The 16,080-nt window shown below is 34.8% G+C and overlaps 1 long non-coding RNA gene across 1 annotated transcript; it reads right to left on the reverse strand.

Annotated features, from left to right (window-relative positions):
* Window positions 1-901: 901 nt before the first annotated feature.
* Window positions 902-2,354, reverse strand: LOC122147676. The gene is made up of 4 exons (XR_006161730.1): window positions 2,188-2,354; window positions 2,026-2,088; window positions 1,315-1,342; window positions 902-1,084 (listed from the first exon to the last, which is right to left on the reverse strand). It is a non-coding gene; the product is annotated as an uncharacterized LOC122147676 (long non-coding RNA).
* Between the last annotated feature and the right edge of the window lie 13,726 nt (window positions 2,355-16,080).

Here is a 16,080-nt window from a genome sequence, read left to right on the forward strand (position 1 = left end):
CTTATTGAGCATCGATGCTTCCTGGTTTTCACAGCTTTTGTAGGGAGCAAACATTTCAGTGCACTGTAAAAAAAAAAATTGTGATTGAGGCAGGCCTTAACCACTGACTTCTGAGCAAGGGACCTAAGTGATACACACCCAAAGTTTAAATAGGCCAATGCACCAATAAAAACGAGTCTTTCTTAATAAATTAAATTAAGTTAAATTCTAAATTAAGATGGGTATTTGGAAATAACGAAATTACGAAAAAGGCTCCGCAGGATTTGCTTTGTCACTAGCAGCTGAAATTTAATAAAAGAATAATGCCAACATTAGCCTATATACTCTGTCTACATTATGCATTTAAGACTCAATTAATATTTAGTTATAATTTGAAAAACCTTTACTCACCAAGATTAGGCTAGGCCTACATGTTTTTGTGGAGGAAAATGATTGAATCCACTGTAGATGGCTTCAGCGCATTCCTGCGCTCACTGATGGTGAGTCCAGCAATACAACCCACTGGCTCATTATTCTCATTATAAACATGGTCATAACTTTTCCACACCTCAGACTTTGCTTTAGTTGCTGGTGCAACCAAAACTTAATCGCCAGAGGCAATCCTCCGTTTCACCTACTCAGCATACATTTTTGCGTCTTTCTCACACTAATCGAAACCCATCACATGACCGCTCATTTACCTCACAAACCAGAGCGCAAGCCCGAGCCCGGCCCGAGCCCATGTAAAATGATATAAATTAAGACCGAACCCGACCGTTCGGGCAAAGATCTTCAGTCCACACCTGATCACACTCACCTGTTTGTGACTTTATAGTTAGTAAAACTGAAGACCTTGATTAATGTGTTCAGGTGCACTGCACTAGGTGGGTGCAAAACTCTTCATGTAAGAGGACCTTGAGAGACAATGTTGAGATCTCCTGCAATATGTTCTGAACATGACCATTCAAAGAGGCAGGATTACTTCTAGATTGATGACTTACAACACTGGTGTCCAGTCCTGGGCTGGAGGACCAACGTTCTGCAGAGTTTCTGGTGATCTTTGATCAGCTGCTCAGGTCTGCGTAATTGGGGTTGGAGCTAAACTCTGAAAAAAGAGAAGACAACCAATATTATAATGTTAAAAAGTTAAACAACGTTAAAAATTTGATTCATAAATATGCACAACATCTGAAAATGCACAAAGATGAGAAGAAAGCTATGTGTTTAATGAGAACTTTCAACACACTGAAAAATAAGAAGCAATATTAAGTTACAGATGCATTTTCTTTTATTCTTATTATTCTTATGATTCTCCTTGAAATAAGTTACAATTACCTTGTGGTTTATCGATGATTTTCAGTCTCTGAAATAGAAAAGATCTATCAATGATGAACTATTATTTACCCCGTTTGTATCTGTGAGGTGTTCATTACATATTTTCCCTGTGTGTTAAGATCAGTAATTATGACTGTCGAATGTCTGACTTGACTCAATGTATTTTGCCCCCAAGTCATATGTCTAAAAATGATCTTTGACAAGATACACGCTCCAACTCTAGGGTATGGACATCAGCATGGAACAATCTAGGAACATAAGAAAAACCTGTCAATCTGTCAAAGCCAACAATATTTATTATACAATGCCAGATTTATTATAAATAAACTGTAGCAGAGGTGAAATGCAGAAAAGAAAAGTAACTTATAGAATATACAAAAAAAAAAACAAAAAAAAAACAGAAAGAATAATAACAGCAGAATTTAAAGTTTTAGGTTTACTAACTGAATCAAGTAAAAGAGCAATCATATACATGCGCTATTACACGTCTCAGTGAGCTTAACGCAGTACACATAGCGAGGTGGTTTATAGATAATGCTCTTACAGTGTGGACATCAAAATAACTAACAAGCAAACAAACACACACACACACACACACACACACACATATTATGAAAATATTATATAAATACACACGCACATATATAAGAAAAATACAGATTCATGCTGATAGGCGAAATATATTGTGAAAGATGCATATAACTTAGTTACCTCTTGTAGTTAGCATTAAGGTTGAGATGCTAACGGACTTTTTCTGAAGACAATAAGCCATTTCTATAAAGTAAATGTTCAACGGAAGCGTGTCATTTACATGAAAGAAAGTTTCAGGAACACTTTTATGTACTATTTGTCTAATTTAGGGACGAAACTTACCTGAAATGAGTGAAAACAACCATGAGAGACAGCGTTCAGGTGCTTGACAGTTGAGCTGCCGCCCCGTTTCCATGGTGACCTCCTCCGCTCCAGTTCAGCGCGCGCCCATCCAGTGTTTTCAAAATATATTTCAATATATTTTACAGTGCTTCAGATATGATGTCTAATCTATTTCCTTCACTAGATATATTTATGTTAATGGCTGGGGTCCGAAATAAACGTGTTTTTCTGCTAAATTTAGACAAAAGCCCATCTACATCTATTTTTGGGCTAAATTTGGATTTAAAAAAAAAACTGTTAAACGTCGCTTTTTGGGCTTAATTTGGACCAAATCTCTCGGACCAAACAAAGACCATTTTTCAACGTCGTTTTTTGGTCTAAAAGAAAGCCATGACGGGCCGACTTTATTTAGACCAGAAAACAACGTCCAAATGACGTCTGGTGCTGGGTGGGCACGATACAAACCCAAAAACCGAGGGTACGGTTTGCAAAATCTGAGCGCACGGATTGGAAATTCGTGGGTACGGTTTGTTAATCCGGTGGGCACTATTTGTTAAACCGAGGGAACAGTTTAAAAATTTGTGAGTATGGTTTATAAACTGAGAGGACGGATTGCAAAACCGTCGCCACGGATTGATTTTTTTTCCTCTACAGGTGACATGCCGGGCTTCGTACATTCTCAAGCGTCTATCAAAGGTAAGATATTTTATGTGAGATCAGTTTACGTTTTGTTACCGTTAATGTTGAAATCACATTATTAAACTTTGTTCGTTTCCAAACGTTACCTGTTGGGTTTTGTTTACTGTAGTTCAGCGTAGGTTAATTTGTTTGCAGACCAAATTATTAATGAACATAGCTGTAATTTACGTTTCTATGTATTGTTTGTCATCATTAACACACCATCTGTTTATTACAAGCTAAATTATTAATGGGCGTAACTATTATTTTCATTTTTGTAATGAGATTACATGTATTCCCCAGTTCAGAAATGTTTTCTGACCATGGTTTTACTATAGTTACCACAATTTAGCCATGGTATTTTAGTAGAATCACAACAATACATTTACTATTGTTGTTATTGTATTGGGCATTATATTTACAACAGAACTAAAACTAAAATCAAACAACAAAAAAAACAAAGATTACTATATATATACAAATTAGACTATATATATATATGTGTGCATGTAGGCCTATATATGTATGTATGTATGTATATATATATATATATATATATATATATATATATGTGGTTTAACAATAGGAACATCATGGTTGTTTATATATATATATATATGTGTGTGTTTTTTCTTTAATATAATTATCTCTAATAGAATTTCTTTTATAGAGCACTTTTTCTACAATTTTTCTCTTAAATAGAACTATTTCTACACTGAATATTGCTATATTGTTCTTGTAGAGAGAATTGTTTCTTCACTGCTTGTGCACTTGCTATCATCTTTTCTTGGTACCAAAGCAGATTCTCAATCAGATACAGGTAAATATTTGACACAATAACAACACCATACACAAAAGTGTTTCTGCAGGTTTTAAAGTCTTAAAATGTTTAGGATTTCCGGCATGCAGCGGTAGGCTGCGGAAAAAAATAATCATACGTTTAAAAAAATAAATCTTGTTGATCTCACTTTCGAATCCATGAGTTTGCCTACCAATGGTATGAGAGGAGCAGCTTTAACTCTCAACCAAACTAACATTACTAGCCAATCAGAATGTTTTGCTCTTTTAAACAGGAGACGCGCATAATAGTATCCAATTGCAGAGTCGCAGCCCTGATGAATGGAAAAGCGTGACAAAAAGCTGTGATCCATCTAGCACATATTTACGTAGAAAAGTTAATTGTAAAAGCTTTGTAAACATCTCATCTCCATAAGAACGATATGATTGCCAGAACAAATTTACCGGGATTTTTGATAAGATCCTGTTCACACATGATCTCCTAATGGTAAATTACAGTTAATTTACCAGTAAAGACTGTATGTGTGAAAGGGGCTAAACTCTTCCTCTGTATATGCTGTGAATTTTAATTTACATTCATCTGGAAACAGTGTGCATTACTTCTAGGGGTGCACAACAAATATCGGCCAATAGTTAATGAGCATCTCGTCTGTAAAGCTGGTTATCTAATAAGTGGTAAATTCCATCACGTGCGTGATTTCACACAGAGCAGCTGTTACTACACAGAGCCGTTGTTAACTGACAAGCTGCGCAAATCCACGTTCATTATCTTGCTTGTGGACAGCCAAAGATGTTTCCTCTATCCACTTTTTTTTTTTTTTTTTAATCAGCAAGGCCCCATCAGGTATTAGTACTGTTCCACAAAGGTGTTTAATGCTTACAGTGGTGAAGGACTAACAAAACCCCAAAATGCCATTCCAAGACTATATGGAAATGGAGTTCTTTAAGCGTGAACTTGAGGACACAAATAAACCGGTGGAGGAGAGAGGACAGCAAAAATGCAAAAGGCCTGAAGCTGAACATGTTGGTTACTTGTGCAGATTTTGTAAAATAGACCTGAAGCAGGGTCCAAACAGTCCTCACGTACACACAGGCTTTCCTGTGAAATATGTTCATTGCCCTGCTAAAGTATTTTCTATTTACCAACCTCAGGGCATGCAGAAAGAGATGACCTGGAAAGAGTTTAAAGAGTCTGGAAAGACGGAGATGGGTGGCTCCTTGGTAATATTTTACTCATGTATATACTGTGAATTTTTGATGTGTTTATTTTTCAGTGTGAGATTGTAATGTCTATATATTTTCTGAATTCTGTTTTTCTTTCTAGTTTATTATTTTTGATTGATATTTACTTATCTTAAAAAGTGCTTAAAGCATTTTATAAAAATAAAACTGAAAATTACAAATTGCTTCATGAATGCTGTCTTCTACTCCATAGGAGTAATATTTTACAGTTTCTATGGTTTTGGAAACACGCAAAGGCGTAGCCATCTTTTCAGAAGTGACGGGGACAGAAATTATATATATATATAACATTACAATATAACATTTCTGTAATCTATATAGCCTACCAGTCAACAGTTTTTGAACAGTCAGATTTTTTTATGTTTTTAAAGAATTCTCTTCTGCTCTCCAAGCCTGCATTTATTTGACAGCAAAAGCAGCAATATTGTGAAAATATTTTTACTTTTTAAAATAACTGTTTTCTATTTGAATATATTTTAAACTGTAATGTATTCCTGTGATCAAAGGTGAATTTTCAGCATCATTTCTCCAGTCTTCAGTGTCACATCCTTCAGAAATCATTCTAATATGTTGATTTGCTGATTATCAATATTTAAAACAGATGAGTACATTTTTTTTTTCAGTATTCTTCGATGAATAGAAGGATCCAAAGATCAGCATTTATGTGAAATGAAATGCTTTTGCAACATTAGACACTATATCATTCAAAAGCTTAGAGTCAGTATAATTTTTATTTTTCGGAAAATAAATTATAGAAATTAATACTTTTATTTAGCAAGGATGCTTTAAATTGATCAAAAATGATGATAAAGACAATTTCACAAAAGATTTCTATTTCAGATAAATACTGTTTTTCTGAACTTTCTATTCATCAAAGAAACCTGAAAAAATTCTACTCAGCTGTTTTCAAAATCATCATAAGTTTTTTTTTTGAGCAGCAAATCAAATATCAGAATGATTTCTGAAGGATTGTGTGACTGGAGTAATGATGCTAAAAATTCAGCTTTGAAATCTCAATAAATTACATTTTGGAATATATTCAAATAGAAAACAGTTATTTTAAATAGGTTAGTAAAAATATTTAAAAAAAAATGTACTGTTTTGCTGTACTTTGGATCAAATAATTGCAGGCTTGGAGAACAGAAGAGACTTCTTTAAAAAACATTAACAAGTTTACTGTTCAAAAAATTTGACTGATATGTATACTACAGACCAGTTAGGACATAAAGTAGCAGTAATGAATTAAAAGAATAAAATTTGATAAAGTATTTTAGGATATTCGGGGCAAAACAAATTTGATTTATTGTGAAAGGATAATTCTACTCCGCGAGCAGCACGTAACCAATAATTTGTTACGTCTCATTTAGCAGACGCTTTTATCCAAAGCGACAAGTAGGAGAGCAACACACTGAATCCGGCATGATGTGACGAGGTCCATATGGGTTCTGTTGTCTTTTGACGTTACAGTAGGTTAAATCATAACATAAAAACTTTATTGCGTGATTCTTGTCATTGTGACATACTGTAACTTACTTACAGTGTGTGTTTGAAAAAAGGATGTAATCGTCCTTTGCTTTTTTCTGGGGTGCATTTTATCCCAGACGGCCTAATAGCAAAGTGAATGAACGAACGAAAATTCACAACAGCAACAAGAGATTTGAAGTTCATAGCAGACTCGCCCAAGAGATGATTCGCTCTGTGATTGGCTGAATGTTAATTCACTCAAATCTAAGTAACATATCAGAGAACACTGCTGGAAATCTTCACGCTGGATCCAAAAAAATAAATAAATAAATAAATAGCAGGGGTCAGAATCACATCCCCCCCCCCCCCCCCCCCCCCCCCCCCTCCCAACCCCCCCCACGCTACGCCCCCTGGAAACACGTAATAGATCATTTATCTTAATAGTGACAAATTATTCCAAAACTCAATAAATTTTAATTCAGTATTGGAATATTTTGACTTTGAGTTAAATTTAAATGATTCTTCTTTACATTTCAAAAGCCATTTCATAGAAACCATTCATGTTTAATATAACCATTATTATATAATCATTCATGTTTTCATATAACCATTTAATGTACACTACTATTATTTTACTTTATTTTAATACTAATCATTTATTCATAATACTTTGCTTTGTTTTCCAAAAAGGCAAGACAGAAATTACTTACTTTGCAGCTGTAATGCATTGTTTAATTTTAGAATTTTGTTTGATAAAAAGCACAAAGCTGTGTGAAATAATGGTTTAGACCTGTGTGAGTGGCATTTGAACCTCGGTCCAAATAAATGCATGAAAAAAATCTGATTGGCTGTTACATAATTTCCGCTCTTTGGCCAGCTGTTCAAATGCTTCAATTTCATTGGCTGTCAGTGAATTACAACTATCTGCGGCTGGCCAATAGGTGACAGGCGGAGATACTCCCCACTACACTAATAAAGATCTTAATCTTAATAAACACTAATCTTTCTATCTGAATCAATTATTTTGTTCTGTTTTTAAATGTTCTAGTTTAATATAAATGCAAGATTGTAATAGACATCTTCCTCAAGGTCAACAGTTAACATTTACATTAGATTTAAATTTAACAATAGTAATGGATGACTTTGAAATTTGGCATAGGTATTATATCATAGTACTAGTCCAGTGAGACAGGAGCTCATGATTTACTGCTTAAGTGTTCCCATTAGGTGTAACCCTTAGGGTAAACTTAAAAACTTAAATATCAATATATCAATATCAATGCTCTTCTTCGTACATACACGTCTTGTATTTCTGTAATGTATGGCTTTATCTTAAAAAAAAAAATGCTTTGTAAGAATAAAAAGAGAACAATACACAAACAGAAACAGAACTATATTATAACAGCCATTTAAATTATTAGAATATGGAACATTGAAGTTAATTAGTTTAGTTTATTAAATAAAGATGAGAGTATGTAAGGTTAAGGTAAAATAGGAACTAAATGTTTATCTCCAAATGATGTAACTCACCAAGATAAACATGGCATTGCTGTGTTTTTCACTTCTAATATTGTCCCTTGGCCATCATCTTGTCCAACACTTCTCCCACTGGGTCAAGATAAATGGACATTTTATGTTTAATTAGACACCACAACACTTTAATTGAGTCCCTTTGGACATAAGGTCAAAGGGCTAATCCCATTGAGGCTTATTACTGATGTTGTATGTAAAGAATATTACATCATTTTAATTTGGGGTCAAACACATGACACAGAGATGGAACAGTGGTGGAAAATTAACCAAGTTGACATAAAAAACTGTGTGTAAAAATTAAGTTTATTTTGAATAATGTAAATATATATGTAGAGGCTGGTGTGTCCAATCATTTTCACAATCTAACATTTTTGGACATTGTTTCAATTTGAGTCCCATGTTTCATGAGTATTAACTAATACGGGAACAAGAATAACAAATCAGTAAGGAATAGCAAAATTTAGAACTGATATAGCTAATAATTATTGAATGAGATTAGTCTATAGGAGCTATTAAATAACTGACCATTTATAATTACCAATTAATTACAAATCACAACATTTACTTGTCAGAAACAATTGTTTTATTTACTCTAAACATTGTCATAAACTTTATTGTATATGTCAGACATAAAATATATTAAATAATTAAAACCCACACAAAACCCAATTGCTACTCAAGTGTTACCAAATCAATCTTCAAGAACAAAATGAAAAATGTTTTCATGTTTTTGTTTTCAAATGTCTTGCATTACTTTCAGCATAGCTATTAATGATAGCCCATTATACTAAAGTGTTACCATCATAACGTACCGATATAATAAAAAGGCCATTTCTGAAACACCCAGACTATCCTTTCACGGCCAAGGAGGTCATCGCTGAGCTCTTTGCCTGTCCTGTCACAGCTATGGAGGTCATCCCTGAATACTCTCACTGTCATGTAACAACCACTGAGGTCGTCCCTGAACTCTTTGCCTGTAATGTTATGTCCATAGTGGCCATTTTGACCTCTCTGTCCTCTCTGTTGCAGTTCTGGTCTGCTGGGGTGGTCATTTGCTCAACCATGGGGATCTTCGGTCCCATTTACTTTGCTGTGGTGGTTATCTGTTCCGCCATGGTGGTCTTCAGTCTCATCAGCTCCACCCTAGCCATGGTGTTAGACTGTGATTTCAGAGATTAATCAATCAAGCGCTCAAATGAGATTCCTTTATTCCCTACACAGATAACGTTATACCCTAACTCTGTTAACATACATGTGCTGGCCATTGTAGGTCTGCAAAAACACATTTTTTAATTTTTTTTTTTAACCATCCTGCAGACTTCAGATGTAATAAGAACAGCAAGAAGTTTCTCATACAGAAATATGAATAAAATTTGGCTTAGAATAAACAGCCAGCTCCTGTGGATGCAAATATAGTTCTATCATGAGAACTTTTGGAAGATTTTAGCATGGTAATGGATATGACAATGTTTATGTATTTGATCTTGGCGGAATAGATCTGCTACGCTGTTGAATTGCTGCTGCTGTTGGTTATTACTGTATTTGAAGATTTTTGCTGCTGCAAGCAAGTATAGGAACTTGCTACTGCCAATACATAAGCTGATATGGTACTGTGAGTATATAACCCTTTAACACGTACGATCACACCGTTGTGATCACTCTATGCTAGTGCCTAGAGCGTATGAACACTACACTTTGTGTGATTAGAATGTTTGGTGCGCCACGTAATCAACTGCTAAATTGAAATCTGCTTTTGAGCTTTTCCTGGCACTTAACCAGAGAGGGACACACTGAGCGCTTGTCATATTATCACAACTATTCAGTGTTTTCAATTATATAATGCTTATTTTAGGTTTCAGACATCTAAATACAAATAAATGTAACCGGTCTGTTGCTGACCGGTGTTACCATCATCTGCATTGTGTATTAAAAACCCAGGACACTTTTACTTCTGTTCACCAAAAGGGGATTTATTGACAGTCACGTCCAGCATTAACTTCACACCGTTTGTGGATTAATATGAATAAAGTTAATTTTTCTCTCTCATGGCCATTCCATAAAGACATTCCTCTCCCCAGCATATGCAATGCGAATTAATTTTGTGTAACAATTGAGAAAACACTGTTAAAATAAATATATAAAAATTCATAAAAACAAAATTGTATAAAATACTTCTCAGAGAAAATGCAGTTGTCTGACTCGGCACGTCACTGACAACATTTTAAAAAAATTAAACATGCAAATCTTACCATTTCCTTTAAAATCTATCCTTCAAAAATGTGAGTATCACAGAAGGAGTCTGACTACACACATCAACATCTCTGTGCAGCAGTAGTTGTACAGTATTTTCACTGGACCTGTCCAAACCGGCTGACGGACCGTTCATCCACCGAATCCTGCAGTCTCCCATAATATCGAAGTGCGCATCATTTCCTTGTTCTCTCTAAAAATATTTTCTCATAACGTGAGATCTGCAGTTTAGTTTAAGGAGGAATTATTGTGCGGAATTATTATGGAGCACTCCTCCGTAAAACAGTGTTTCCCAATCCTGGTCTTGGAAAACCCCCAACACTGCACATTTTAGATGTCTCCCTATTCAAACACACCTGATTCAACTCATCAGCTAATTAGTGAAGACTCCAAGACCTCAAATGTGTGTGTGTCAGATAAGAGAGACACCAAAAGTGTGCAGTGTTGGGGGTTCTCTAGGACCAGGATTGGAAACCACTGCCCTAAAACATAGCATGCCACAGAAAAAGTCATCAAAAATATAGCGCACCCACTACAAATATGTCTATTCATATAATCTTTAACTTCTGCATAATGACTTTATGTAATCTCAGTGCTCATCTCCATTAATGAGTGTCATTTTAATCTAATTGTTTATATCAAAATGAAAAACAGAGTTTAAACCCCTTAACCGGTCACTCCATTTTCAGCATGGAGACACAAATGACATACCCAGTATTAAAAGGTTGCTGCTCATAAGTCTTTCTTACTTGCTACATAATCAACATATATTCACAAAGCTGACACTTCAAATGAAAATATTTATGAAAATAGAGATATATAAGCTCAAACATGAAAACAAAAATAAAAATATTAAAAACATGTAGATGTAGGATATGATTTTAGAAACATAATGAAGCTACAGACACAAGTCTGCTAATGAACATAATCTCACAAACTGAATTTTATGAAACATTTTCTAAGACCATGGCATGTGTGTTTTTAAAGAAGGCTAACAAAAGGCTAATAAAATTGATTTATGGCCCCTGTAAGCTGTCCTGTGAGCTCTCCTTTGTGCTATTATCTCTTGTCTGGACCGGCAGACTGCCCCATTCATGATTCTATTGTTGTCACTTGATGAGCCTTTCACACCTCCACCAGGTATGAGACATTATTCTCATTATTCTTTTTCTCATTATTCTTTTGTTTTATTCAGCCATTATTAGCCTTTATTCTCGCATTACAAGGTTTACCAAGCCACATCGCTTCAATCCCAGTATACATTACCCAAACTATTATCAAAAGTATTTCTATAAAAATACAAAAAAAAAATTTCTTATGACCTTACATGAATTATTATAACAAACTGCATTATGATGAAGAGCTGCAACCTGTTGCCAGCTGCATTAAAGCTAACATTAGCATCAAGCTACATAAGACAATTTATGAGATTATTAGTACACTTTTACCTCAAAACTCACTTTAAAAACCCCGATCAAGTGCTTGTAATAATTTCCTTTTGCGATCTAATGGTGGAATTTGGTCCTTTACTGTTTAAAAAATATCTATTTGTAGCCTTTTATATCGCTGCACAAATTAGCATTTCAGATGTACATTTTCAATATTGTTATAAAAATGCCCCAAATCTCAAGAAAATCACATACAAACCATTTACTAACGTAATCGTGTGTTTATTATTTGGATATTTTGTGAGTACAGAGGTTTCTCTGTGTTGCTGTGGTCAGATTTTTTTTTTTTTTTTTTTTTAATTTATTAAACATTGATTCAAAAGTACAAGTATGATAGAACATATGCCAAGTAAAAATTCTCCCACAGCTTATACATAATGATCAAACTGGGTTTATATCTCAAAGACAAATGCATGAATAACATAAGACGGTCACTGCACATATTAAATCATATCAAACAAAACAAACTTGAAGCCCTTTTTATTAGTTAGTAGATGCTGAGAAAGCTTTCGATTCTGTGAGGTGCCCTTTCTTATATAAGGTTCTTGAAAGATTTGGCATACACCCAAATTTTGTTAGGGCTATTTGTACGCTGTATAATAAACCATCAGTCCCGGTAAAAATAAATGGGTTATCTCTCAGACACTATTATATTAGAACGTGGAACAAGACAGGGGTGTCCAATTTCACCACTTCTCTTTGCGCTTTATATCAAACCTCTTGCACAGTGGATAAGGAATAATGAAAATATAGAAGGTATCCACATAAATGGGGAAGTTCACAAACTGGCACTATATGCTGATTATATTTTGATTTATTTCGACGCAAACCCACTAACTCATTTCTCGAACTAATGAACACTCTAGAAAAATTTGGCAGATATGCAGGATACAAACTAAACATACAGAAGACGCAAACTTTAACCTTTAATTATATACCACCAAAACACATTCGAGAGAAATTCCATCTTAATTGGGGTCAGAACTCGTTGAAATATTTAGGGATATATTCACCGAAAGAAATCCTAACACTGGCAGAAATAAATTTTGATCCACTCTTTACAAAATTTAAAAGACATGCACAGATGAGAACCCAATCTCTTCCATTGGCCTAGTCAAAGAATATTCTGTAAAGATGAACATCCTTCCCGCGTTATCTTTAATTTATTTCAAGCACTGTCCCTGTAGAAATTTTCTTCAAAACAATGGTTCCGAATTGGATAAGTAAATTCCAGATATATTTGGGCAAATGGAAAAAAACCCAGGATTAATTTAAAACATTACACTCCCAACAGAGGAAGGTGGTATGGCATTGCCTTGCTCGTCATTTTAGAACTATTTTTATTCATGCCCAAAGTACCTTTAATTAACATAAATGTAATCAAAATATCATGCTAGTGGAAAGATATTGAACTTTTCAATAATAAATGACCCCCCAATTCAGGCACTATTAACAACATAAATACTTGGGAAGATTTATAGATAAGGTGTCCAAATCCATGGATCAAAGCCCAGTTAAAAAATTGGAATATGATAAGAGAATCTCAAAGGCACATACAAGCATCTATTCCCTTACAGAAAGGACGCCTAAAAGATTTAGGGGGGTGAAAAAACGTAAAGAAAGAATATTGCCTTGAGAAATCAGATTTTTTATAGATACCTCCAAATACGTAATCATTTGAGCATAATATTAAAAATAAAACAGACCTAGATGACCCAATAATTGAGAATTCATGGTTGCCTACCAGAACGATTTAAATAAGGGTGTCATATCTAGATTTTATAAAGGCCTCAGAACAAAATATATAATTTCCACGGAGTATATTAAAGAAAAATGGTGAAAAATAAGTAATTTGTCAATATCAAGGAGGAGTGGCTTTGAGATTTGTAATTCCCCTGAAATGCACTAATTCTCATATATGGCTTTGGGGTTTCGGGTGGAAGTGTCTTGTCCCTATTTTTTATTACCCCCCCCAAACAGAAAGCACATTATTGAAGGGGGACACACCAAATGTTGGAGACAATGTGGATTCAGGAAGCCATCACTGGCATATATTCTGGGAGTGCCCCAGTGATAAAACCTTCCTGGGCAGAGCTTCATAAAGCATTAGAAAACATCTTAACACTACATTCCCTTGCACTTTTCCACAATGTTTTTAAGTTACGGTGGATTTAATGGCAAGCACGGCAGGATGAATATCTTATTTGGCATTTTAACATCTGCTGGTAAAAAAGCATTACCAAGGTGTTGGTTGCTTCCTGAACCCCCCACAATACCAGCGAGAGGGTGGGGTGGGACATAGTAAATGATATATATGTTATGGAAAGAATCACTTTTTCCTCCCTCCCGTCTTCAGAAAAATATGTTCATTCAATTCTGGTCCAAGTGGGTGGAATATTGTAGGGGCCGTTACGACCAGACTTTGTGGAGGTATAGAGCAAATTACTCCTTTCCTTGGGAATGAAGAATGTCATTGTAATCTTCCCTGTAACTCTTCCCTATTACAAATTGGAAACTATAGAGCTGATTTCTTCCATAGTCTCCTACCATGGACTAAGAACCATAATTAACAACCCTCAAGATATAGTTGGAACATTTAGTATACATTTGCCCTGACACCAATTGTAAAACTTTTGTTATTATTTTAATATTACATTTTTGTATGGTGTAAAGTTGTTTGTTTTTTTATATGTTGTTAGTTTTACATACAAAATAAAAAAAAAATATATATATAAAAAAAGAACATATGCCAAGTAAAAAGAGCCAGGGGTTCAAGAATGAACCAAACAAGTACAAATCAAAAAAGAAAGAGTAAAAAAGATAATAAGGAAAAAAAAAAATATCATAAGCCCCTAAAATAAAAAAAATAAGAAAACAGATTACAAACAAACCAAAATCTTTCTCTTTCCTTCAAACATAAGATAAAATAGTCCAGATCGAAATTATACAACAAACACCAAAAAGTGAAGCATACATTCAAAGTTTAGTTGCCTTTTTGTTACAGGAGGTAGATAAAGATTTTTATATAAATTTGAATATCTTCTAGAAAGTAAGAGAAGTGGGGCTGGAACTTTCATAACCTTACATTGTGGTATAAAATATTTTGCAAACAAAATAATTACATTGCAGAGAAAGTAACACATTTCCATATTGCTTCTCAAAAAGTGAAATTTCCAAACAAAACATCGTTAAAGAAAAGCTCAAAGTCATTGTGTATGAAGTTTACAATGAATTGGTAAATATCTTGCCACAGTTTTCTTTAAAATTTGGGTGGTTAAAAAACAACACCCCATTGCCACATTGTTTTTTTTATCTTGTCACAAACATGTTCCAAAACAAATGGGGTTACAACCCAGCGAAAAAATAAACTAGACAGAAGTCAAGGGTCACGAGCCCAACTAAAGAAACAATGATCTCCCTAACATGGATACGTCAAATGAAACAAAAATCCCATTTAAATCTTAATTAAATTCTCACTAAGATCTTCTGTAGATGTCTGACAGAAATAAAAGTCAGTCTGGTTATTAATAAGTGGAGCTGGTAGTGCTGTTTGTGGGGTTGTTTAATCAGCGAAACATGTATGTGCTTTTGGTTATTCTTTTCTGTAGGAATCTGAAAATTAGTATGTTTTACCCCAGGACCAGAGCGCCTGACTCTTAGCAAATGTTGAAAAGTTCTGGAAATGCTAAAACGTAAACAGTAAGATTGTTATTCCTGCCGGTGCAATGCATGTTCGACTTCGCCAGTCGGAGATCACTAAAAAAAAAATTACCATTAAAGAGGTGTGTGAACTTGCAATCACATGTTCCCCACTCTGTAATATGCTCTTGTCTCTCCCCTGCTTACCGTGGTGATGAGAATACATAGCCCCACTCAATGGCTGGATGTTCTAAGGTGCCCGCAGAAGAACTAGGTTTCATAGACAGTGGTTACCAAAGTTGGGTCGGACCTTCAGGCGCAGGGTCCGCGAGATGAGTTCTTCAAAAAAAAGTGGAAAAAATATATCGCGCTATGTGTCTTTTGTGCATTAATTTAACCCTTTCCGCACGTACGATCACACCGGTGGTGATCATCTAGGCTGGTCCCTGCGAGATTGTACAGAGAGTGTGTGTGTGAGACACACCGGTCAGTGCATGACGTGAACCCTGTCAATGTGCTCTTCGCGCGTTGGTGGCGCTGAGCCAGAGACAGGCGCGCTCAGAGCTGTCATCACAACTTTTCAGTGTTTTCAACAACATAATGTTTATTTAGGTTTCAGACATATAAGTACAAAAAAAAACAATACATTTAGAGTTTGTAAAATACACACTGATGTCAAGGACGAGGCAATAATCATCCTTTCCATTATAATAGACACGTTTTATGCATTCAGATACACATTGTGTAAGTAACTTTAAAGTTTTACTCTATTATTCTCCCAGTTCACCATCCCACTTACTTTATGTATTTCGGGAGAAGTGGATGATTCCACGTGTTGTAA

The sequence above is a fragment of the Cyprinus carpio genome, chromosome A15 (genome assembly GCF_018340385.1).
Source record: "Cyprinus carpio isolate SPL01 chromosome A15, ASM1834038v1, whole genome shotgun sequence".
NCBI classification, from domain to species: Eukaryota; Metazoa; Chordata; class Actinopteri; order Cypriniformes; family Cyprinidae; genus Cyprinus; species Cyprinus carpio.